Genomic DNA, 24,212 nt, shown 5'->3' with positions numbered 1-24,212 from the left:
TCACACATATAGCCGCTCCATTTCCACTCCATTCCCACTCCATTTCTGTCTATTTCTGTCCCATTGGCAGAAATCATCCAACCATAGCCATACTACACTCATTCACATCACATTTGGAGAAACAACACCGAAGGCACTCTTCAAGGAATTCAACATCAGTTTTGCTTCAAGGGTTTCTTCTTATTAATTCTATGTTCATTCATGTTTTATATTTTTATGTCAAATCTTTTGTAAACATGAAGTGTAACTAATCTCTCCCTAGGGATTCGATGTAGCCTTGCAAAGTTTGCCATGTAATCAAGTTAGAATGCTCAGTTTGTCCATCTAATTCTTGTTTCATTCTCTGATATAATTCTGAATTTGTGAGTTGATTTGTATGCTTGATCACCATTTGAGTTAACCACAGGTTATTTAGCCAAGATTAAAGCATACATCATGCATAATCTTGGTGAATTTGTGAATGAATGAAGGGAATGTTTGGCAAACATCCTGCCGAGTGTTCCCTTTGGTTTTATGAAAGTTTCTTGTGCACTACATACTCTTGATTAGGAACCAAAGTTGCACATCACAATTAGGTTCATGATTAGAGACATTTGATCAAATCCACACATCATATGGTTGATCATATCCAAGTGAAACAAACTCAAGAAATAGATAGATGGCTGAGTATAAACTAACTTAACAAACATGGACTTAGTTGAGCAATGGTGAAACCGAATCCCTAGCTTCATTTCCATTGGTACTATCCCATTTTATTAGTTGTTGATTCATTTATTTGTGTTTACTTCATTTTCTTATGCTTTCAAGTTACAACAACAAATCTGCCTATTTTGATTAGTTTGATTCATTTCATAGAGTTCTTGCAAAACAAGTAATTACATAGGTCCAATTAGTCCCTGTGGATTCGACACCCTTGCTTGTGTGATGCGAGATTTATACGCACACAAATTAAACCCTCTTTTTATCAATTGTAGTGAAGAATGTAAGTAGGGATCGTTCTGGACCGGGGATTAGGAGGGATTGTTAATCACTTGGATTTGACTCAAAAACGTAGAAACACAATATAAAACACTATACTAGACTCAAAGAATGCAAAACTAAACTTTAAAACACAAAAACAAACCAAAAGACTCAAAACAGCCCCAAAACACTCAAAACTGCCTTAAAAACACAATCTGGGCAGTTTTGAGCACTAGACACAACTTTGGACGAAAATTGGTTTTAACTTGACCTAAGACACTTAAAAACACAAACTAAATTGATTTCTAACTAATTTGACACTCTAAGTAAAGGGGGATTGGTTTTGGACGGATTTAAAAACAAAACAAACTTTTTGCTTTAGAACAGATTGTAAAAACGAAATTGATGGAATTGAATGGATGGGAAGCTAGCTAAGGGGTTCATCTCCACACATGTTATACTTGCACACAAAACGATTTCTAATTGCTTTTCAATAAACCATGAATTCTCAACGCCCCAGATTAACCGTGAATTGCACTAATTAACCCTCAGATTTTCCTAACGTTATTGAATTGGATGATTGCATACGACAACCCAAAACATTCCCCACAAGTCCCCTACATGATTGCATAATAGAGATACAAGCAAGAATCATTAAGTTCTATGAAAACCATAAGCGTTGACGAAGCACTTGTTACTATGATTGCATGAAACTTATGCCAAGAATTTACTTAACGCGATTGAGATCATCAACCTTTACTACTTGTGAATATAATTCCATAACGATTAGGTGAAATTTCCTTATATCCTAGCATCCAATTTATGCATGAAAATTAAGCGTGCACTCTCAACCAACACACACAAATCAATGTAATTCACATAGATAAGTAAATTGAATTCACAACTTATGAAACGCAATTAGAAGTAATCAAATCATATTGCAAGCATAAACATGTATTTCGAATCCCCCCCTAGCCAAGGGGGGGTTTAGTTCCTCATACGCACAAAACAAAGAGAATTGAAATTAAACATTGAAATCAAAGGAAAAGAAACACCTAGAAATTCCAGCGACGCGAACTTGAATTGCATGAACTTCCGAGCTTCCTTCTCCTCCTCCTTGGTGCGGCAAGGGTCTAGGGACAGGTTTTAGGGCCTTAGGTGTATGAATGGATGATTATGGAGGGATGTAGTAGTGTTTAGGGGAAGGGGATGGTGCGGCAAGGGTCTAGAACTAGGGAGAAAGGTGTTTGGTGGCTGCGGCAAGGGTGTGGAGAGGTTTGGACGAATTTCTGGTATGAATGAATGTGTATGAGAGGTGGTGATCTGATCTAGGGGTTAATATGAGTATTTATAGGCACTTAAAACCCTAGGGTAATCAGATATGGACTTGAATAACCCAAATCCACTGGGAAATAGGCTTAGAAATCAGAAATAGAGAGGGATAATGCTTCCTAGGTGTGGCAGGTATGGGATAAGGTGATAAGGTTTCTAGAATGCCTTGCAAGGCAAGGGAAATCAGATTTCTAGAAGGGTTTGGGCGCCACCTTTGTAGGAGATAAGATAAGGTTCCTAAAATCATGCTTTAAGTGCCAAATTTGTAGGGAAAAAGAGATAAGGGTGCAGCACCTTCTTAGGGATAATGTTTAGGGCTTCTAGAAAGCCTAAAACTAAGGGGAATTGGATAAAACGTGGCAAGGATAGGATAGGGTGTCCTAAATGGATAAGGTGCCCTAAATGGATAAGGACTCCTCATTGTACTTGGAAACTTTGCCTATTAGGATTAGGAAACCTTGTCTTCATCATTCCTTCTTCATCTTGGACTCCTTTTCCTTCTTGGACTTGGAAAACTTCTTTGTTGCTTCTCTTGAAACCATTTGGATTTTGACTTTCCTACTTCAAGTAGGAAACCTTGTTTGAGTAGGAATCTTCATTCTTCTAGGAATCCTAATTCAACTAGGAAACCCATTTCCATTAGGGACTTTCCTACTTCAACTAGGAAACCTTGCTCAAGTAGGAAACATCATCTTCAAATCTTCAATTTCGTCCATCCTCTTGGCTCTAAGCATATGATGTCCATTCCAAGCTCTAATTTGCTCCAAAAGGCTCCAAAATGCATCCTTTTGCATACTTTGCCCTTAAAACCTGAAAATACATAAAACTAGCTTAAAAGACTACTTTACTAAGGAAAAACACTATAAATGCACAAGAACAAGCTAAACTAAGGTGCATAAATATGCTCCTATCATTGTGCCATTATACTAAACATATTCTAGCATTAGGAAGGAATTATACACCAACAAAAATGGCGCCGTTGCCGGGGACTGATTTCAGTCCCTTGTAATTGCTTGTTTGCTATTTAAACTTTGTTCTTTTCATTGTTGTTTGTTATTTAAACTTTGTTCTTTTCATTATAGGTAGATTCTTGATTTTCATTCAAACTTGTGTTACTTTGTTTCAGGTAGTATATGTCAAATAGACTTGTTGAGTTAGGCCAAAGAATTGAACGGTTAAAGGGCCACACTTTGGACAACTTTGTGCCATCAAGTTCCTCCATTATCCGTGAAGAAGAAGAAGGGAATTCACCTAGTTCAACAAGTAAAGGATCTGAGCAATTTAATTGGGAAAGAGAAGAAGAGATGGCGGGCAACCAAGATGAACTTCGAGCTTTGGAGGACTTTGCTCAACCAATCATACCAAATTCACCTTCATGCATCTTGCTGCCCACAGAAGCTAGAAACTATGATCTTAAATCTTCACATTTCCATATGTTTCCCTCATTTTATGGCTTACCTAATGAAGACCCTTTAGCTCATATTAAAGAGTTTTACAATGTTGTGAGTGGTTTACCTTTGCAGGGAGTAAGTGAAGCAAATTTGAGGATGAGAGTGTTTCCTTACACCTTGAAAGATAAGGCCAAGAGTTGGTTGATGACTCTAACACCAGGTTCCCTCACTACATGGGATGCCGTGGCTAAGAAGTTCTTGGAGAAGTTCTTTTCCACTCAAAAGACAGCCACATTAAGGGGACAAATCTTCAACTTCAAACAAGATGATGGAGAACCTTTCAATGAGTGTTGGGAGCGTTTTAAAGGCCTCTTGTTGCAATGTCCACACCATGGGTTACCTTTTCACTTACAAATGCAAATTTTCTATGATGGACTAACCCAAACTTGTCAATCAACTGTTGATAATGCAGCAGGTGGAGCATTGAAGAAAAAGAATGCTCAAGAGTCATATAACATTTATGAGATGTTGGGGTCTAATGCTCAACACAAAGATTTAAGGGGTAAGAAAGTTGGAGTCTATGAAACAAGTTCTAATCATGAGCTTTTGTTGCAGGTAGCTAACCTAGAAAGGAAGATTGAATCCGTGCTCAACATGGTGCCAAAAGCAAATGAAGTGTGTGCCATTTGCAACATACCAAGCCATCCTACTCACCAATGTCCATCTAGGGAGGCTTACCCCGAGTATGTTCAAGAACAAGTGAACCTCATGAATTCTTACAATCAAAGGCCAAGGAATGATGTGTATTCCAATACATATAACTCAAGTTGGAGAGATCATCCCAACCTTTCATGGAAGAACAACAATCAATTCCAAAATTTCCAACCAAAACCTGCCACTACCCTTGAGGATACAGTTAAGTTGTTAGCCCAAAACACCTTGCAATTCCAACATTCCACAAATAGCACTCTCCAACAACATTCGGCAGCCCTAACCAAAATGGAGACACAATTGGGGCAGATTGCAGATGCCTTGAACCAAAGAGAGGTTGGGAAGTTTCCAAGCCAACCCGTGATACTCCAAAGGAACCAAGAGCAAGCCAAAGCAATCACTACACTTAGAAGTGGTAAGGTTATTGATAATAGAGTTGGCAATGAAGTTACTAATGAATATGATCATGTGAATGCAGGTGTTACTCAAGGAGACAATGAGAAACCAAATGAGGAACCAAGCCATGCTACTTCCTCACTTGAAGCACCAAATCTTCACAAGGCCGAGAAACCTTACACTCCACCAATACCATTCCCTGGAAGACTTGCCAAGAGCAAGCAGGATAAGTCATTTAAGGAGATTTTTGATATACTAAGCAAAGTGAATGTTAACTTACCTTTGCTTGATGTCATTAGGAACATGCCGGCATATGGGAAGTTCTTCAAGGAGTTAAACAGCTACAAAAGGAAGTATGGACCACATGAGAAGGTAGTGGTGTCTGAGAATGTGAGTGCAGTTTTGCAAAGAAAACTTCCACCAAAGCTCAAGGATCCAGGAAGTTTCTCTATCAACATCACCATAGGGGATAAGAAAGTAGAGAAGGCTATGCTTGATTTGGGTGCTAGCATCAACTTAATGCCTTATTCCGTGTACCTTCAACTAGGTTTGGGAGATTTGAAAGCAACCACCATTTCATTACAACTTGCAGACAGATCCGTGAAATATCCAAGAGGTATAGTAGAAGATATTCTAGTCCAAGTTGATAAACTAATCTTGCTTGCAGATTTTGTAGTGTTGGACATGGAAGAAGCTCCTATACATGATCGTGAGTTGCCTATATTGCTTGGGAGACCTTTCATGGCCACGGCCAAGACCATCATTGATGTGCAAAATGGACTCCTCACTATGACAGTGTTAGGAGAGACAGTTCAATTCAAAGTGTTTGAATCTCTTTCTCATCCTTCTTCATCTCTTGATTGTTATGCCATTGATGTGCTTGATTCACTTGTATTCTCTAAGTTCTTGCAGGCACAATCGAATGAACCATTACAAACTGTTTTGAGTCAATCTCAAGATGAGTTTGATGAAGAAGATGCACTCATGGAAGAAGTAGCTGCCTTGGAAGCATTAGCATTGTATCCTTTGAATGTTTCACCTCTTTTAGAGCCTTTAGAATCATCAATGTCACATCTAACTCCTTCCACTGTTAAGGCACCAAAACTTGAACTTAAACCACTTCCACCACATCTAAAATATGCATATCTAGCTGAATTTGAAACTCTTCCAATTATTATAGCTTCTGATCTCACCCCAAATGAAGAGGATAAACTAATTAGGGTGTTAAAAGAGTTCAAATCAGTTTTTGGTTGGTCTATTGCAGATATCAAGGGAATAAGCCCTACCATGTGCATGCATATGATTCTTTTGGAGGAAGGGGCAAAGTCAACCCGTGAGCCACAAAGAAGACTCAATCCACACATGAAGGAGGTTGTTAGGAATGAGGCGTTGAAATTGTTAGATGTGGGGATCATATATCCCATTTCAGATAGCAAATGGGTGAGTGCTATTCAGGTGGTGCCTAAGAAGGTGGGAATCACTGTGATGAGGAATGAAAACAATGAGCTTGTGCCCACAAAGCCCACGGCCAGTTGGCGTGTTTGCACCGATTACAGGAAGTTGAATTCTAGCACTAGAAAAGATTACTTTCCTATGCCTTTCATAGATCAAATGCTTGAGAGATTGGCAGGTTACTCACATTATTGTTTTCTGGATGGATACTCAGGTTACAATCAAATTGCAATCGCTCCGGAGGATCAAGAGAAAACAACCTTTACTTGCCCCTTTGGCACATTTGCATATAGGAGAATGCCTTTTGGACTTTGCAATGCTCCAGCAACATTCCAAAGATGCATGTTGGCCATCTTTTCTGACATGGTAGAAAGATTCATTGAGGTATTTATGGATGACCTCTCAGTGTTTGGTTCCTCTTTTGATGAATGTCTTAACCATCTCTCTTTAGTACTTCAAAGATGTCAGGAAACAAATTTGGTTCTTGATGCGAACTAAGTAAGCACACAAATTAAAACCCTCTTGTGACAATTGTAGTATATGAATAAGTAGGGATCGTTCTTAACCGGGGATTAGGAGGGATTGCAAAATCACTTGGAAACTGACTCAAAAACGTAAAATAAAGTTTGAAACACTAAACTAGACTCAAAGAATGCAAAACTAAACAATAAAAGCACTCAAACAAATCAAAAGACTCAAAACAGCCCCAAAACACTCAAAACTGCCTTAAAATCACTTTCTGGGCAGTTTTGAGCACTTTGACAACTTTGGACGAAATTGGGTAATAGAATGAATCAAAATGCTTAAAAACACAAACTAAGACACTTTCTAACTAAATTGGACACTAAAGTAAAGGGGGATTGAGTTTTTGACGAAATTAATTAAAATGCACAGATTGTAAATTAGGCAGATTCTAAATATAAATTTGATGAAGATATGGATGATGGAATAGCTAAGGGGTTTTTCTCCACACATGTCACACTTGCATACACTTTGATTTTCAGTTGGTCTTTCGATGAATTATGGAACTCGACACTCCAAGTTAATTAGGTCTGCTTAAATTAACCTTCAAATTCCCTAGAATCATTGAATTGGATGAATATGCATCGCAAACAAATTATTCCTAACAAGTTCTCTATATGAACAGCATGATAAAGATACAAGTTAGAATCATTACGTTCTTTGGAAATTATAAGCATCGACAAGGCATTTGTAACTATGAAAAGCATGATACTCTTGCCAGGAATTCAATTAACGCGATTGTTTATAAGCAACCTCCACTACTTGTGAATATAAGTTCATAACTATTAGGTGAAACTCACTTATATTCTAGCGTCAAATTCATGCATGAACATTAAGCGTGCACTCTCAATAAACATACACAAACAAGTTATCAATCAAACAGTTAAATGAATTGAATCCAACATTCATGAAATTCCAACCAAAAGTAATCAATTCATATTGCAAGCATAAACATAGTTTCGAATCACCCCCTAGCTAACTAGGGGGATTTAGCCTCTCATGTTCACAAAAAGAGAATTACAAATGAATTTAAACATAAAGCACAAAGGATTGATTACACCTAGAACGCCCAACGAATCCACGTGAATTGGTGCGCGTCGAAGCTCCTCTTTCCTCTTCTCCTTGTTGCGGCAGATTGGTTTTTGGATGATTTGGGGTGAGTTGGGGATGGATTATGGTGATAAGGTGGTGCGGCAAGGTGGTGGAGTGATGGAGGAAGGGTTGTATGGTGGCTGGAATGGTGGAGATGGATGCGGCAATGATGGGGGAAGGCTGGAAATTGGCTAGAATGGAAGGGATATGCACGGATTATGGAAGGAAAATGGAAGAAAATGTAGATGGTGGCTGCGGCTGTTTGTGAAATTAGGTTATGGTGGTGGAAAGTGTATGGATAAATCAGAGGGGAATGGGAGTATTAGGGTGAGAATGATGCACGGGTTTATGGGAAGGAATGGGAAAAAATGGCTGAATGAATTAGGGTTATGGAATGATTAGTGTTTGTAGAATGGGAGAGAATTTTGGAAAGGTGGCTGCGGCTAAAGGACAAAGAATAATGGCATTTGCGGATGGAATGGAATGGTGTTATGGAGGCTACGGCTTAGGTCAGAAAATAAATGGGATAATTCCATGGGGGGGCCACGGCTTAGGGAATAAAAAATTGGAGAGAATGATTGCGGCAATAATAGAAAATTAGGGTTATGGTGGCTGATTAGTGTGAATGATGAAGTAGGTTAAATGGCTGAATGAAAAATAGAATGAGAAGTATATGGTGCGGCTGATATGGGATTTAGAATGCTTAGGGTGAAAAATGGATGGGGACTTGCGGCTAAGTTGTAAAATATGTAGGGTTTCAGAAAATTAACCCTAGCTTATTATAATTAACTAAAATAAAATTAAAGGCTGCTAGAATTAAGGATTTAAATCAGGAATTAAAGGGAATGTGGCTGCAAGGAAAAGGATTAGGGTTTAGAAGCATGGAATGGGCCTAAAATGCCCCCCCTTGCACGGCAAGGGAAGGGAATTGGGCTAAAGCCCACGGCAAAGGGTGTTAAGGGCCCTAGGGCCTTCGTTTTGTGTCCTAAAGCGCCTACAAGGACTTCAAAGTGGCTAGAAAATACGGACGTTTAAGATTAGGAAAGGTTACCAAAACGGGAAACTTAGGGTTAACTTTCCTAAAATAGGAAACCTTGTTTGAGTAGGATTCCTCGTTTTGGTAAGAATTCAACGTTGGAGTAGGAATTCGTCGTTTCTTCAAGTCTTCAACTCATTCATTCCTCTTTCGCTCCAAAAGGCTCCAATTTGCATCTTCTTGCACACTTTGGCCTTGTAATCTGAAAATACACAAAAGTGGCCTTAAACACTAAAATAGCTAAATAAACACAACATAAATGCACGAGAACAAGCTAATTAAGTCGCATGAATATGCTCCTATCAGTTCTCAATTGGGAAAAGTGCCAATTTATGGTGAAACAAGGAATTGTGTTGGGGCATGTAATTTCTAGCAAAGGAATGGAGGTGGACAAAGCCAAAATTGATGTCATAACCAATATGGTAGCCCCCACCACTGTGAAGGGAGTAAGAAGTTTTTTGGGACATGCGGGTTTTTATCGTCGTTTCATTAAGAACTTTTCAATGATCACTCGTCCATTATGCAATCTGTTAGCTAAAGATGTTGCATTTCATTTTGATAAAGCTTGTATGGATGCATTCAATACGTTGAAATATGAACTAACCTCGGCCCCTATTATTATGGCACCAGATTGGTCGTTACCTTTTGAATTAATGTGTGATGCCTCTGACTATGCTATTGGTGCAGTTTTAGGGCAAAGGGTGAACAAGCTTCCACATGTGATCTACTATGCAAGCAGGACTCTGCATGATGCTCAACTTAACTATTCCACAACTGAAAAGGAGTTGCTTGCTGTTGTTTTTGCCTTCGAAAAGTTTAGGTCATATCTTGTGGGATCTAAAGTTATTGTGTTTTCTGATCATGCAGCCCTTAGGTACTTGATGACAAAGAAGGATGCTAAACCACGCTTGATTAGATGGATACTCTTACTACAAGAGTTTGACTTGGAAATTCGAGATAAGAAGGGCAGTGATAATGTTGTGGCTGACCATTTGTCCATGCTTAATGAAAACCATGGAGTTGGACAACCTTTGCCCCTAAATGAATCATTTCCAGATGAACAACTCCTTGTTGTTCAAGAAAAAGAACCATGGTATGCAGATTTTGTTAATTATCTGGCTTGTGGTGTAATGAGAAATGACCTTTCTTTTCAGGAAAGAAAGAAGTTCCTTGCCATGGTAAAGCACTACGTTTGGGACAAACCATATTTGTTCAAATATTGCCCTGACCAAATCATTAGGAGATGTGTCCCAGAGAGTGAGCAACAAAGCATTCTCACATTTAGCCATACATTGGCATGTGGAGGACATTTTGGTGCCAAAAAGACATCCCTAAAGGTTTTACAATCTGGTTTCTTTTGGCCTACTTTATTCAAAGATGCTTTTGATTTTTGTTCTAAGTGTGATAGGTGCCAGAAAATGGGGAACATTAGCCGAAGAAATGAGATGCCATTGAACAACATTTTGGTGGTGGAGCTCTTTGATGTTTGGGGAATCGATTTCATGGGACCATTTCCATCCTCTTTTGGCCACTTATACATATTAGTGGCAGTAGATTATGTATCCAAATGGGTTGAAGCCATTGCTACAAGAACTAATGATCATAAGGTTGTTTTGAATTTTCTTAAAGATGTGATTTTTTGTAGGTTTGGAACCCCAAGAGCTATTATTAGTGATGGTGGCAGCCATTTCTGCAACAAGCCCTTTGAATCCTTGATGAAGAAGTACAACATCAACCACAAAGTAGCAACCCCATACCATCCTCAAAGCTCAGGACAAGTGGAGATTAGCAATAGGGAGATCAAGAACATTTTGATGAAGACTGTGAGCCCTACAAGGAAGGATTGGTCATTGAGGTTGAATGATGCACTATGGGCATATAGAACAGCATACAAGACCCCCATTGGCATGAGTCCTTATCGCCTTGTGTTTGGGAAAGCTTGTCATTTGCCAATGGAGCTTGAACACCGTGCATATTGGGCCATCAAGAAGTTCAACTTTGATTACAAGGATGCTGGAATAGCAAGGAAGCTCCAACTTAATGAGTTGAAAGAACCTAGAAATGAGGCATATGAGAATGCCAAAATCTACAAGGAACGGACTAAGCTCTATCATGACAATGTTGGAAATGTGCCCTAAAACCAATCATATGATGATACTTTACGGACATTTCAAACTAATGTAGTTTAAATGTAAAGGGCAAACATTATTGTTTGAGCCGTCTCATATAAATGTTATATGCTTAAACGATAAGTCCAAGGAATATGTGATTGGAAGAATGCGATCTAAAGAAGTTAGATTCATGAGACCATTCTTTCGTTGACACATCCTAAACGTTCCTGATCATAGGATTGTCAATTGGGCATTAACAGTCCGTTAAGATCAGTACGTGCTATGTCTTCTCTCAGGGAGAGTGACTAGTCTCGAGTCATTGGTGTGTGTGACATCAAGACAAGTACGTAGGTGCTCAATAGAGAATGAGTTCACTGAACACGATCAACGAAGAGTTCTCATATTCATGTCACATGAGAACTCATGGTTGGGATAATGCAAATTAGTCTTTTGACCTGAGGCATCACAGTTGTCTTGTGGTTAGGTCCTTAATCTTTGATTATGTCAAAGTCACTCCATCAGGAGGGTGTCCATGGCATCGTTGGGGTTAAGCCACTTAGCCATGGAGGCAAGTGAATGCGCAACAAGGGATCTCTAACCTTCAAACTGTTTGAGGGAGAATACTCTATGATATGATTAAGAATCTTTGGCCAAAGTATGAATGAGATTTAGGAATGTGTTCCAAATCACATTCAAGGTAATCATATAAGCACAAGACTCACATTGGATAGTAGACATGAATAAACTATCAAACCAAACAATGTGGTCAAGAGTATTGTATTAGAGAAAGACCGTATTGCATTTGTAATCCTAAAACTGAATGGTTCTCCACCTCTTCTGATTAGCTTGGGTAACCATGACATGCTGCTAGGCGTCAACCATGGTTTGTGGAAGCCCTAAAAGTGTATTATCACTAACGGGAGAATTGAAAGTAAGTTTCAATTCACAATCGATTAGAAAGAGTTTTAATCGCCCACTGCCTCGCTAAAAGGAACCTAATGGATCGTTCACCGAGTAAGGTAGAGTTTGAAGAAACAACGGAGATGAGTAAGAATAATTAAATGGTTTAATTATTTATCTAAGGCTAGGATTAATTAATATGTTAATTAATCAAACGAATAAGTTCGTTAAAGACCTCGGGTTAGTTTTGGGCCGCAAGGCCCAATGGGATTTGAATGTCAAGCCCATTAACTCAAGTTGTATGACAACTTGAATAAACAAAGGGCTTGAAAGCCCAATAAACCCTATAGGCTTGCCATGTTAGAAGAATAGGGCTTTTGGTCCATTAGGTCACTTATTTGAAGGGACTATATAAAGGACTTTATAGCCTAAAATTTAAAAATGGTAATTTTTGGGGAAAGGATGAGAACACAAGCTCTCCTTTCTCTCTAAAATTTAGGCCACCTTGGAGGGATCATCTAGCAATCAAACTCCTCCAAGGTCACTCATTTCTTCTTCATTATGCCTTGGTGATGAATCATTGGAGGTTCTCAATTTTGGGAACTTTGGAGAAACCTTTTCATCCATCCAAATCCATGGATCTAAGATGCAAGGAATGAAGGCCCTCTCTTTGGGTGATTAGCCTTTGCTTATGCAAAGAGGAATCTACAAAGGTATTGATTTCTCAACTCATTTTGTTTTGAGTTGAGTCTTGGTTCACCTATCTACTAGGCTTTGAATTTCATGGGTAAATGTTTTGTTTTTAAGTGCATACAAGCATGATTCCGCCTTTAATTGTTAATTGCATGCTATTGATGTTGCTTAAATGAACATGTTTTTCACAAATCTTCCTTCAAGTGGTATCAGAGCCTAAGTCTAGTAGTTGGTGAATCCTTTTGGGTTTTGTAGTTCATAGTTTGTGATTTGAATGTTGTAATTGTTACAAGCTTTATTCTTGCTTCTTTGAATGTAAATTTTGTTAGAAAATTTGCCATCTCAAATGTTGTAGATGTAGTTCATATGAGCATGAATTTTGGAGCTAAAATTTGGTGCCATGTTTTTGGGGAAATTCGGCCAAATCCAAAGGGTGGATTTTTGGGTTCTTGTTTGACTTGTTAAAAGTGTTTTAAAGTGACTTTTGGAACCCCTATGTACCCTAGTATGGTTGTATGTTATTTCCCTTAAGTTTGAGTGGTTTTGGTATGTTTTTGGGTGAAGAATGTTCATGGAGCTCTTATGGGTTTTCATGGATGTTCTTCATTGTTCTTGATATGTTCTTGCCAAGAACAAAAGGTTTGGTGTTTTGATTCAAAGTTTTGATTTATTTCATAAAGTTTTTGTTTTGAAATATTTCTTATGTTTAAATATATTAGATATTTATTTTGAAAAATTAAAGAAATTTTAGTGGGTAGGTGTGTAATGATTTATTCCATTTCACACACCCCACTTACAAAAACTTTGAAATTTTTTTATACTTTGTTTCAAATGGCTGGCCACCCTACTCAATTAGGGTCTTTGTGGGGCTTTCGTGCAATTACATAAAGTTTTGATACTTTTGTGTATTTGTACTTTGACCCAAAAGTTTACGTTTTTACGTAAAGGTCCAAAATCACTAAAAGGACAAATTGTTTTGCTCCTTTAATGAAGTTTTAGCTTTTGTGGAAATTTTTTGGGTTCTAGTTGTAATTACATGAAGTAGTGGACTTTTGTGTTTTTACAAAGTGACCCCAAAAGTTTAAGTTTTGCAAAATGGCCCAAAAGTTGAGGTCATAGCATTTTGGCCCAAATTAGGTAGAGAACAAAATTGTTTTGTCTCTTTAAATGAGAATTGGATTTTCATTTCATTTAGCTCCATTTAAATCAATTCTATGGATACAAAAACCAAATGAAAATGTTGCATTCAAGTTTAATTAGTTAAAGCGTTAATTAATTAAAGAAAGGGTGATTATGAACCTTAGCCTACGATAATTGAGCTATGTGAATGGCCGTTTCAAATTTGTTTGAACCATGGGAATGTGTAGATTAAATTTTGGTTGTAATTTGATATGATCAATTGTTGTAAAAGAGCATAAGCTCTTCTTTACTTTAAAGTAATTTGATTTGATCAATTGTTGTAAAAGAGCATAAGCTCTTATTTACTTTGAAGTACTCCTTTCTTGTTTTATTCGATATGCATGAAATTGGAGTAGTTGGGTCCAACGCCCAATAAGACAACACGCCTTAATGTGATTAAACGCGTAACTAAAATCAATCACCATCCCTAGACCGAGATTCAACACTAGGCTCGTGTTGAATCGAATCAAAGGTTCATAGTCATCCTAAGGCCCTAAGGCAACTATATAGTCCATCAATGAATGCAAATCTTATGTTAGTAGTACCATATAGTCTTGCTTTAAAAACCGTTTTAAAAGCATAGTGGGAGTATTATATACTACTAAATCAATCATATGGACCAATAGTTGTAATAGGACCAAAATGTTTTAATTGGATTAAAATGTATGTTTATATGTGATGAGACCTAAAACCCTCAACAAACCATTATTAAGTTGATAAGCGAGAGATGCTTTGAATATCTCTTCGTAGGCCTTCCACCGTGGTGGGCTCCAATCGTTTGTGACTCATGCACCGGCTTCACCCTATAATGGGGAAGTACAAAGTATGTGCTTACATCCAGGAGGAGTCCATAAACATATGATGAGGTGAGTGTAGACAACGAGTATGACCAACATGATATAATTCTGAGGTGGTGCTTGAACCTCTACATAAACTAAGCATGGTGGGAATAACTTAACTAAGTGCAATGGTGCCAACATGATATAATTCTGAGGCATTCATTCTCTAGAGGCCAAACTAGATGGGTAATTACAAGAGTTGTAAATGACTAAAGTGTTATTCTCTCATCATTATTTTTGCTAACCAAAATGATATAATTCTGAGGTGGGCTTGGTAATGGTGAGTCTCCCATACCCTGCTAAGAGTTCAACAAAACTCTCGAATTCCGATGAGGGATATGGAATTTGCCAAAAATAGTGGGTGGTGCTATTTGATTTAAAGACCCGAATCAAATGGCTTAAAATCAATCAATTTGTATTCGTTATGTATTTGTTTACCAATATATTTGCAAACGCTATCCAAAACTTGACAAAGAAAAGCCGAATGCTTTAATTTCCGGACTTAGTTCTACAATCCCATAGATTGTCTTTAATGGCTTGTAGATGTAACTAAGTAGTCTCATCCTCACAATCTTCCTATTGATAATGTATCATTGGAAGAATATGTTAGATAAGTCTAACATAAGAAGGACAACACTTTTAATGTCATAATTCTTCAAATACAAATTGTTGTATGAAGAAATAAGAGTTGCTTTGAACAACCCTTAATCAACACAAACTTTAGTGCTTGTCTCTTTGTTACACGAACAAGGAACTTGAGAAGTAAGCACAAGGGCATGGACACTTTATGTGCCATGATTCTTCACTTACAAATTGTTGTATGAAGAAATGAGAGTTGCCTTGAACAACTCTTGAAAGTTTGTTATTATGTTTAGAACATAATGGTTGGTTGACAAAAATAGTCCATTTATATGGACTTATGATGATTTTGAATCATTGAGTGTTGAAGTGTTAAACCACTTAACGAGACGGAAACTAGGCAAAGACTTCACCTTTGTGTCCCTATCCTAATGGTTCACTAAGTTTATTGTAAACTATATAGTGAACAATAACCGCACGCTCTCCAAATCGTTTGATGTGTATAACACATTTGAAATGAGTTTCAAGAGAGATAGTGGGAGTTTAGGGACCATGACTATTGTAATCAAAAGGGAAGTCAAATGAAGAAGGCAAAATAACTCCAAGGGAACAAACTTTCTTTATGAAAGGATGGACATTGGAAGGGGTATTTGCAAGAAATGTCTTGCAAGTGTCAAGAACACACCTTTGGAAGGTATTGTAAAATGTTCTTGAAAAGTTCATAACAGTTGGTTCTTCTACTTGAATGCATGATTCTGTATTAGTAACTATGTTTTACAATTGTTGTAAAAGTGTGCTAATAAGAAGTAGAAGATTAATGAGAGAAGAGAAAGTACTTCACAATCCAAACGTGAATCGAATATAGATCTCTGCGAAAGCGGATTGTACTTACTTCCTCATATGAACTACCAAAGAAATTGGAAAATACTAAAGATTGTCTTTACATTCCAATTTTAAGGAACTTAAATCCGTCACTATAGTAGAGATGGATGAATGTTTTGTTTGACAAAACATTGTTCTTTATTAATCAATAATTAGATTATTGTAATTTAATTGGTTGTCTCTATAGTAGAGATGATGTGGTAGTGTTAACTGTTTAAGAATATAACGATGCTTAAAACCCAAAAGGTTGCAAGGTAGTGACTAATCCCAACTGAGTTGTGATACCTCTAAAACATAAGTTACGAGTTGGTCATAGATGGATGCTTTGGATCGTTAGATCCGGATCCAATACCTTCTTGTTAAAATTGTATAGAGGCGAAATGTTCGAATCTTTATTCTTTTGGAAAGAAGAAAGAATCACAAAGTTGTTGAGGTTGATTCACTTAGATGTTAGTGGCACTTGTCCACAACATAATACTACTCATGTTGTATGACATTCATCGAAGATCACTCTCGGTTGGACTATAGTTTATTTTGAATAAACACAAGTCCGAATACTTTGCAAAAGGTTTCAAAGAATTCAAGAAATGTAAGTAGATGAGTAAGACGTCTAAAGTATTTACCTCCTTAGATTTGATCCAAGGAAAAAGTAACACTTTAGATTAATTTCCTTGAAAAATATCAAGGAAAGTAGCATCGTAAGATAATGTATTTCTCCATTAGGAGAAGAATGAACATAAATAAGATTTAGTTCGTTGGACATTATCAATTACCCATATATATATATGATATATACTTCTAATACATGTTAGTTGTAGAGATCCATCCATCATGGATCTTAGCAAGCTAGTGGGAGCTATAAGCGTCTTATGAGAAAAGATCAATTGTTTGATTTCTCATAAAGATGTAAATGAATCTTTTGTTTACTAGGTTTACAAAAGATTAGTGGGAGTTGATCATATTCTTAAATTTAAATATATATACATGATATATATTAATTTTGAAAATGAAAGGAATTCTTCATCGTTAAAGTTATGACTTTAAACATTCTATAATGATAGAATGTATATGGGAGACATAGTCTATATACATGGGATGGAAATCTATAATGATAGATTTCAAGATATAATTGGATTATATCAATCCCTAAAATAGACAAAGAGATGCTAGGAAGTTTCTCATATGATGATAAACTTCAATTAGAATGACAATTCTAGTAAGACTAGGAAGTTGTTCTTCTCAAAGGGAATGTACCCTTTGACTCCCAAAGAAATAATGCGTAAATAGAATCCTTTATGCATACGCAGAAAGGTGATTTATGTATTTCATATTGTATGAAAACATTGATATAAGTTGTACCTAGAACGGTACAAGATGATATCAGTGCAAGCCCAGGATCAGAACCATGGCAACTGTCAAGTGAATCCTTAGGTATTTAAGAAATACTAAGGATGGATTCCTCAAGAATGAGGAAGAATTAGAGTAACGTAATGGAAGCGTAAATGTATTAGATTATGAATCTAATCCATCATAGAATATCTCTTCATTATGAATGAAGTGATAATGAGATATCTCTTTATTATGACTAAAGAGATATTTGGGTGGAAACGTTAAAAGTAAATGACTTTAATGTGTTCCATCATGTATGCAAAATATATTGCCATATAGAAGCTTACAACATTGTTGTTTGGATGGGAAAGTTCATTCATGAACTCTCCATTCGGTTCCAACCAGAAAGTGTATGACACTAATGGGGCGATAGCTCAAGCCAAGGAATCAAGGTCTCATCAAGGTCCGAACTCAAATGAGAGACTGAACCACATGATTGAGAATCATGTATAATGGTGATGTCGTTATTCTCAAGGTTGCTTCTATGGATAACATATAGATATCCAGTGTTTAGGCCTACTACTCAGCCATTTATGAAATGAATTACAGAAGAGGTATCATCAATGATGACTAAGCTGATTGGCTCTAGTGCAAGTGGGAGATTGTTGGAAATGTGCCCTAAAACCAATCATATGATGATACTTTACGGACATTTCAAACTAATGTAGTTTAAATGTAAAGGGCAAACATTATTGTTTGAGCCGTCTCATATAAATGTTATATGCTTAAACGATAAGTCCAAGGAATATGTGATTGGAAGAATGCGATCTAAAGAAGTTAGATTCATGAGACCATTCTTTCGTTGACACATCCTAAACGTTCCTGATCATAGGATTGTCAATTGGGCATTAACAGTCCGTTAAGATCAGTACGTGCTATGTCTTCTCTCAGGGAGAGTGACTAGTCTCGAGTCATTGGTGTGTGTGACATCAAGACAAGTACGTAGGTGCTCAATAGAGAATGAGTTCACTGAACACGATCAACGAAGAGTTCTCATATTCATGTCACATGAGAACTCATGGTTGGGATAATGCAAATTAGTCTTTTGACCTGAGGCATCACAGTTGTCTTGTGGTTAGGTCCTTAATCTTTGATTATGTCAAAGTCACTCCATCAGGAGGGTGTCCATGGCATCGTTGGGGTTAAGCCACTTAGCCATGGAGGCAAGTGAATGCGCAACAAGGGATCTCTAACCTTCAAACTGTTTGAGGGAGAATACTCTATGATATGATTAAGAATCTTTGGCCAAAGTATGAATGAGATTTAGGAATGTGTTCCAAATCACATTCAAGGTAATCATATAAGCACAAGACTCACATTGGATAGTAGACATGAATAAACTATCAAACCAAACAATGTGGTCAAGAGTATTGTATTAGAGAAAGACCGTATTGCATTTGTAATCCTAAAACTGAATAGGTTCTCCACCTCTTCTGATTAGCTTGGGTAACCATGACATGCTGCTAGGCGTCAACCATGGTTTGTGGAAGCCCTAAAAGTGTATTATCACTAACGGGAGAATTGAAAGTAAGTTTCAATTCACAATCGATTAGAAAGAGTTTTAATCGCCCACTGCCTCGCTAAAAGGAACCTAATGGATCGTTCACCGAGTAAGGTAGAGTTTGAAGAAACAACGGAGATGAGTAAGAATAATTAAATGGTTTAATTATTTATCTAAGGCTAGGATTAATTAATATGTTAATTAATCAAACGAATAAGTTCGTTAAAGACCTCGGGTTAGTTTTGGGCCGCAATGGGATTTGAATGTCAAGCCCATTAACTCAAGTTGTATGACAACTTGAATAAACAAAGGGCTTGAAAGCCCAATAAACCCTATAGGCTTGCCATGTTAGAAGAATAGGGCTTTTGGTCCATTAGGTCACTTATTTGAAGGGACTATATAAAGGACTTTATAGCCTAAAATTTAAAAATGGTAATTTTTGGGGAAAGGATGAGAACACAAGCTCTCCTTTCTCTCTAAAATTTAGGCCACCTTGGAGGGATCATCTAGCAATCAAACTCCTCCAAGGTCACTCATTTCTTCTTCATTATGCCTTGGTGATGAATCATTGGAGGTTCTCAATTTTGGGAACTTTGGAGAAACCTTTTCATCCATCCAAATCCATGGATCTAAGATGCAAGGAATGAAGGCCCTCTCTTTGGGTGATTAGCCTTTGCTTATGCAAAGAGGAATCTACAAAGGTATTGATTTCTCAACTCATTTTGTTTTGAGTTGAGTCTTGGTTCACCTATCTACTAGGCTTTGAATTTCATGGGTAAATGTTTTGTTTTTAAGTGCATACAAGCATGATTCCGCCTTTAATTGTTAATTGCATGCTATTGATGTTGCTTAAATGAACATGTTTTTCACAAATCTTCCTTCAGACAAGGCCATCCTAAGGAAGGAGTTTCACCAAGGTATGAAAGTACTTTTGTATGACTCACGTTTGAGACTTTTTCCAGGTAAATTGAAGTCTAAGTGGGTGGGACCATTCAAAGTGTTACAAACATTTCCCCACGGAGCTGTGGAGATAGAGAACATGAAGAATGGCACCTCTTTTAAAGTCAATGGGCAGCGATTGAAACCATATTTGGAGAAAGTGGAAGAAGAGCCAGTGTATCAAGTTGTAGATTTTCTTGAGTTTACAACACCATGAACAAGCTACCATGTCTTGCCTAGACATTAAATAAAGCGCTTGCTAGGAGGCAACCTAGTGTGGTTTGTGTTCTTTCTTTATGTTGTGTTTATTTTGTTACCATCCCATATTCTTTGCCTACTTGCATTGCATACAATTTTAAAACATCGAGGACAATGTTTAGGTTAGGTTTGGGGGTATTTGTGGGATGGAAGGTTTGTAGGTTTGTTTTTTTTTTGGGTTGTTTGTTTTTGTGTTTTTGTTTGGTTAAGTGTGTTTTGCTTGCTAATAGGAATGTATATGAGGGCTATGTTTGAAAACAAACGATTGGGTTGCTATGAAAAAGTGTTGCATCTTGTTGTCATGTATAAAGCTTTAACTCTTGAAATTATGATCATGGAGGTACCATACTCAAATTCTGAAAGAAGAATAGTGGAGACTACCCTAGTGAGTTATTTTGAGCCTAATTGCTTCTTTGAGAGGGTTTAAAGTGTTTCTACTCCTATCTTTTTCTTTCAATTTCACTCTAAATGATCTCATTACTTCTATTTTGTTTGAATACTAAGAATCACTCTTCTTTGCAGATACCATGTGTTTAGTATCATTCATGAATGAACTCAATGAGATGATGTTAGGCTATGCATGTTTTAACTACTACAAGGCTTAAATCCTACCCATTTGTGTGCTCCATTCACCCTTGTTGCAACCCAACACTTGAGCTTAATTCTTTCATTTACCACACCATACTCTACCCATTCTAGCCCATTACAAGCCATACCTTATAGTTTGGGGAATACCAATGTGATGAAGATTAAGGATAGATTGAGTTATAGAACAAGATTGTGGCGTGTACCGAGGGCACCTATGTTGAAGTTGTTTCCAAAAATAAAGTTATAAAAAAAAAAAAAAAAAAAAAGAAGGAAGAAAATTAAAGGGGATACAAGTCCCAAATTTCCGCATTATAAGGCATAGGGCCTGGACGCCAAAAACAAAAGAAGACAAATGCCAGTGAAGAGCATGATCCTCAAGGACACTTTGGTATGCCCCAAACTCTAGTATTTCATATCAAGTCTTTCATAACCTATACCCTAAGCCTTGCATTACAATTTTGAGAAAGACCTAGCTGATCATTGAGGATGTATTCATGGGTGATGGTAAGTGTGTGTGTTATCTATATTCTTAGCATTTGATTCATTTCATGAGATCTACTCAGAAACTGTGCTTCCATTTCAGATTTCATATGTGAGAATTTTGATTCCCTTTACATAATTTCACTCATATATGTTGTTGAGAGACTAAACCTTAAGATCTGAGTGAGAACTTGAGTGGAAGCTGTGAGGAGTAGAGTTGAGGCGAATTCTATCTTAAGCATTTGGGTATGGTGATCTTGAAGTTGTAAGACATAGAGAAATATCTTTATACGTACAATTGATACGATTCTTTGAAGTGGCAAACTTTTGAGTTGAATGTAGGACAAAATCTTCATTGGTTCTTATTAGTTTGTTAAAGCATGTATTAGCCAAATTGTTTGCATTGTTTGTAGATGTTTGTGGGTGTCATCACTGTAAACCCTCAGGAGACACAACTCCTCCAACTAGGGACACCTAGGGGTTCAAAGGCTTGTTGCACATGCTCAGTGCAATCGTTTGGCCAGCGAAAGTGGTTTAGTTAGATGTTTGTGTTTTGTGTGTTTTAGTTTTAAGTTTGCTCGAGGACTAGCAAAAACCAGGTTTGGGGGTATTTGATAAGTCACATTTTGCATACATTTATATCTTTTTTTTTTGGCGTCTTTGTGATTGTTTTGGATTAAACTAGTTGCATTTTACATTATTTGGTGTTAGTGTGCAGCCAAGTGTGAATTTGGATCAATGGGAAGGCAAATGAAGTAAAAACATTCCATAAAAGATGTGAAGTGTTAAGAGATGCAATTCGGCCATATTGGGTGATTCTAAACAAGGCAAAAACATTGAAGTCAGCTATGTGGTTCCAACACCAAAACATGCATTCACATGCATGTCACAACCTTGGCTGTGTGTTCCCATATCATCCCATCATTTTATGCACTTCTAGCACCAAATCAGATTCCTCACACCTTGTGCCGTGCATTCCACTACTTGTCCATCTCCCTTTTGCGCCAAAAACATCCACTTCCATCACTTAATCCACTCAGCCACATTCACATGCATGATTCACAATCTGACCGTGCATTCCATTACCCTTCTCCACTTCATCTTTGCAGAAATCCACATGCATCTTGTTTAAATAAACCACATACCTGCAGATCATGTCCACTCCTTGCATCCATCATTCCAGAAATCCATTCATCCCATCATTCCATGTGATTCCAGCTCCTCCTTGTCCATGCCGTGTGCTTTCTTCCCCTTTCCAGCCTGTACAACCACTTCCAGATTTACCACTCACTTGTTGCAGCAAGTGCACATGTAGCTCAATTAAACAAACAACATTCATGCATATTCCTTAGTGCCGTGCGTCCACCACCTCAGAAACCCATCAATTCCAGCTCATTTTATGCTCTTCCAGCTCACTTGTGCAGAGGAGATCCAATCTGAATGTATGCAGCCACATTCCTTCCTATAAAACTAGGCACACTTCACACATCAAAGGGGTTCTTCATTCAGTCCATTATTCACACATATAGCCGCTCCATTTCCACTCCATTCCCACTCCATTTCTGTCTATTTCTGTCCCATTGGCAGAAATCATCCAACCATAGCCATACTACACTCATTCACATCACATTTGGAGAAACAACACCGAAGGCACTCTTCAAGGAATTCAACATCAGTTTTGCTTCAAGGGTTTCTTCTTATTAATTCTATGTTCATTCATGTTTTATATTTTTATGTCAAATCTTTTGTAAACATGAAGTGTAACTAATCTCTCCCTAGGGATTCGATGTAGCCTTGCAAAGTTTGCCATGTAATCAAGTTAGAATGCTCAGTTTGTCCATCTAATTCTTGTTTCATTCTCTGATATAATTGTGAATTTGTGAGTTGATTTGTATGCTTGATCACCATTTGAGTTAACCACAGGTTATTTAGCCAAGATTAAAGCATACATCATGCATAATCTTGGTGAATTTGTGAATGAATGAAGGGAATGTTTGGCAAACATCATGCCGAGTGTTCCCTTTGGTTTTATGAAAGTTTCTTGTGCACTACATGAAGGAATATTTGTTGTTAACATGTTCATTTAAGCAACAACAATAGCATGCAATTAACAATTAAAGGCGGAATCATGCTTGTATGCACTTAAAAACAAAACATTTACCCATGAAATTCAAAGCCTAGTAGATAGGTGAACCAAGACTCAACTCAAAACAAAGTGAGTTGAGAAATCAATACCTTTGTAGATTCCTCTTTGCATAAGCAAAGGCTAATCACCCAAAGAGAGGGCCTTCATTCCTTGCATCTTAGATCCATGGATTTGGATGGATGAAAAGGTTTCTCCAAGTTCCCAAAATTGAGAACCTCTAATGATTCATCACCAAGGCATAATGAAGAAGAAATGAGTGACCTTGGAGGAGTTTGATTGCTAGATGATCCCTCCAAGGTGGCCGAAATTTTAGAGAGAAAGGAGAGCTTGTGTTCTCATCCTTTCCCCAAAAATAACCCTTAGTAAATTTTAGGCTATAAAGTCCTTTATATAGTCCCTTCAAATAAGTGACCTAATGGACCAAAAGCCCTATTCTTTTACACATGGCCGGCCTATAGGTTTATTGGGCTTTCAAGCCCTTTGTTTATTCAAGTTGTCATACAACTTGAGTTAATGGGCTTGACATTCAAATCCCATTGGGCCTTGCGGCCCAAAACTAACCCGAGGTCTTTAACGAACTTATTCGTTTGATTAATTAACATATTAATTAATCCTAGCCTTAGATAAATAATTAAACCATTTAATTATTCTTACTCATCTCCGTTGTTTCTTCAAACTCTACCTTACTCGGTGAACGATCCATTAGGTTCCTTTTAGCGAGGCAGTGGGCGATTAAAACTCTTTCTAATCGATTGTGAATTGAAACTTACTTTCAATTCTCCAGTTAGTGATAATACACTTTTAGGGCTTCCACAAACCATGGTTAACGCCTAGCA

At 37.4% G+C, this 24,212-nt stretch overlaps 1 non-coding gene across 1 annotated transcript; it reads right to left on the bottom strand.

The window, feature by feature from the left end:
* Positions 1-3,970: 3,970 nt before the first annotated feature.
* Positions 3,971-4,081, bottom strand: LOC148691697 (small nucleolar RNA R71). Its single transcript, XR_015955374.1, has one exon. It is a non-coding gene; the product is annotated as a small nucleolar RNA R71 (small nucleolar RNA).
* Positions 4,082-24,212: the final 20,131 nt, after the last annotated feature.

This window comes from Pyrus communis, chromosome 13 (assembly GCF_041283825.1).
Source record: "Pyrus communis isolate YQ-2024b chromosome 13, ASM4128382v1, whole genome shotgun sequence".
Lineage (NCBI taxonomy): Eukaryota > Viridiplantae > Streptophyta > Magnoliopsida > Rosales > Rosaceae > Pyrus > Pyrus communis.
Note: the sequence above shows the minus strand (reverse complement) of the source record. Positions and strands in the feature narration are given on the sequence as shown.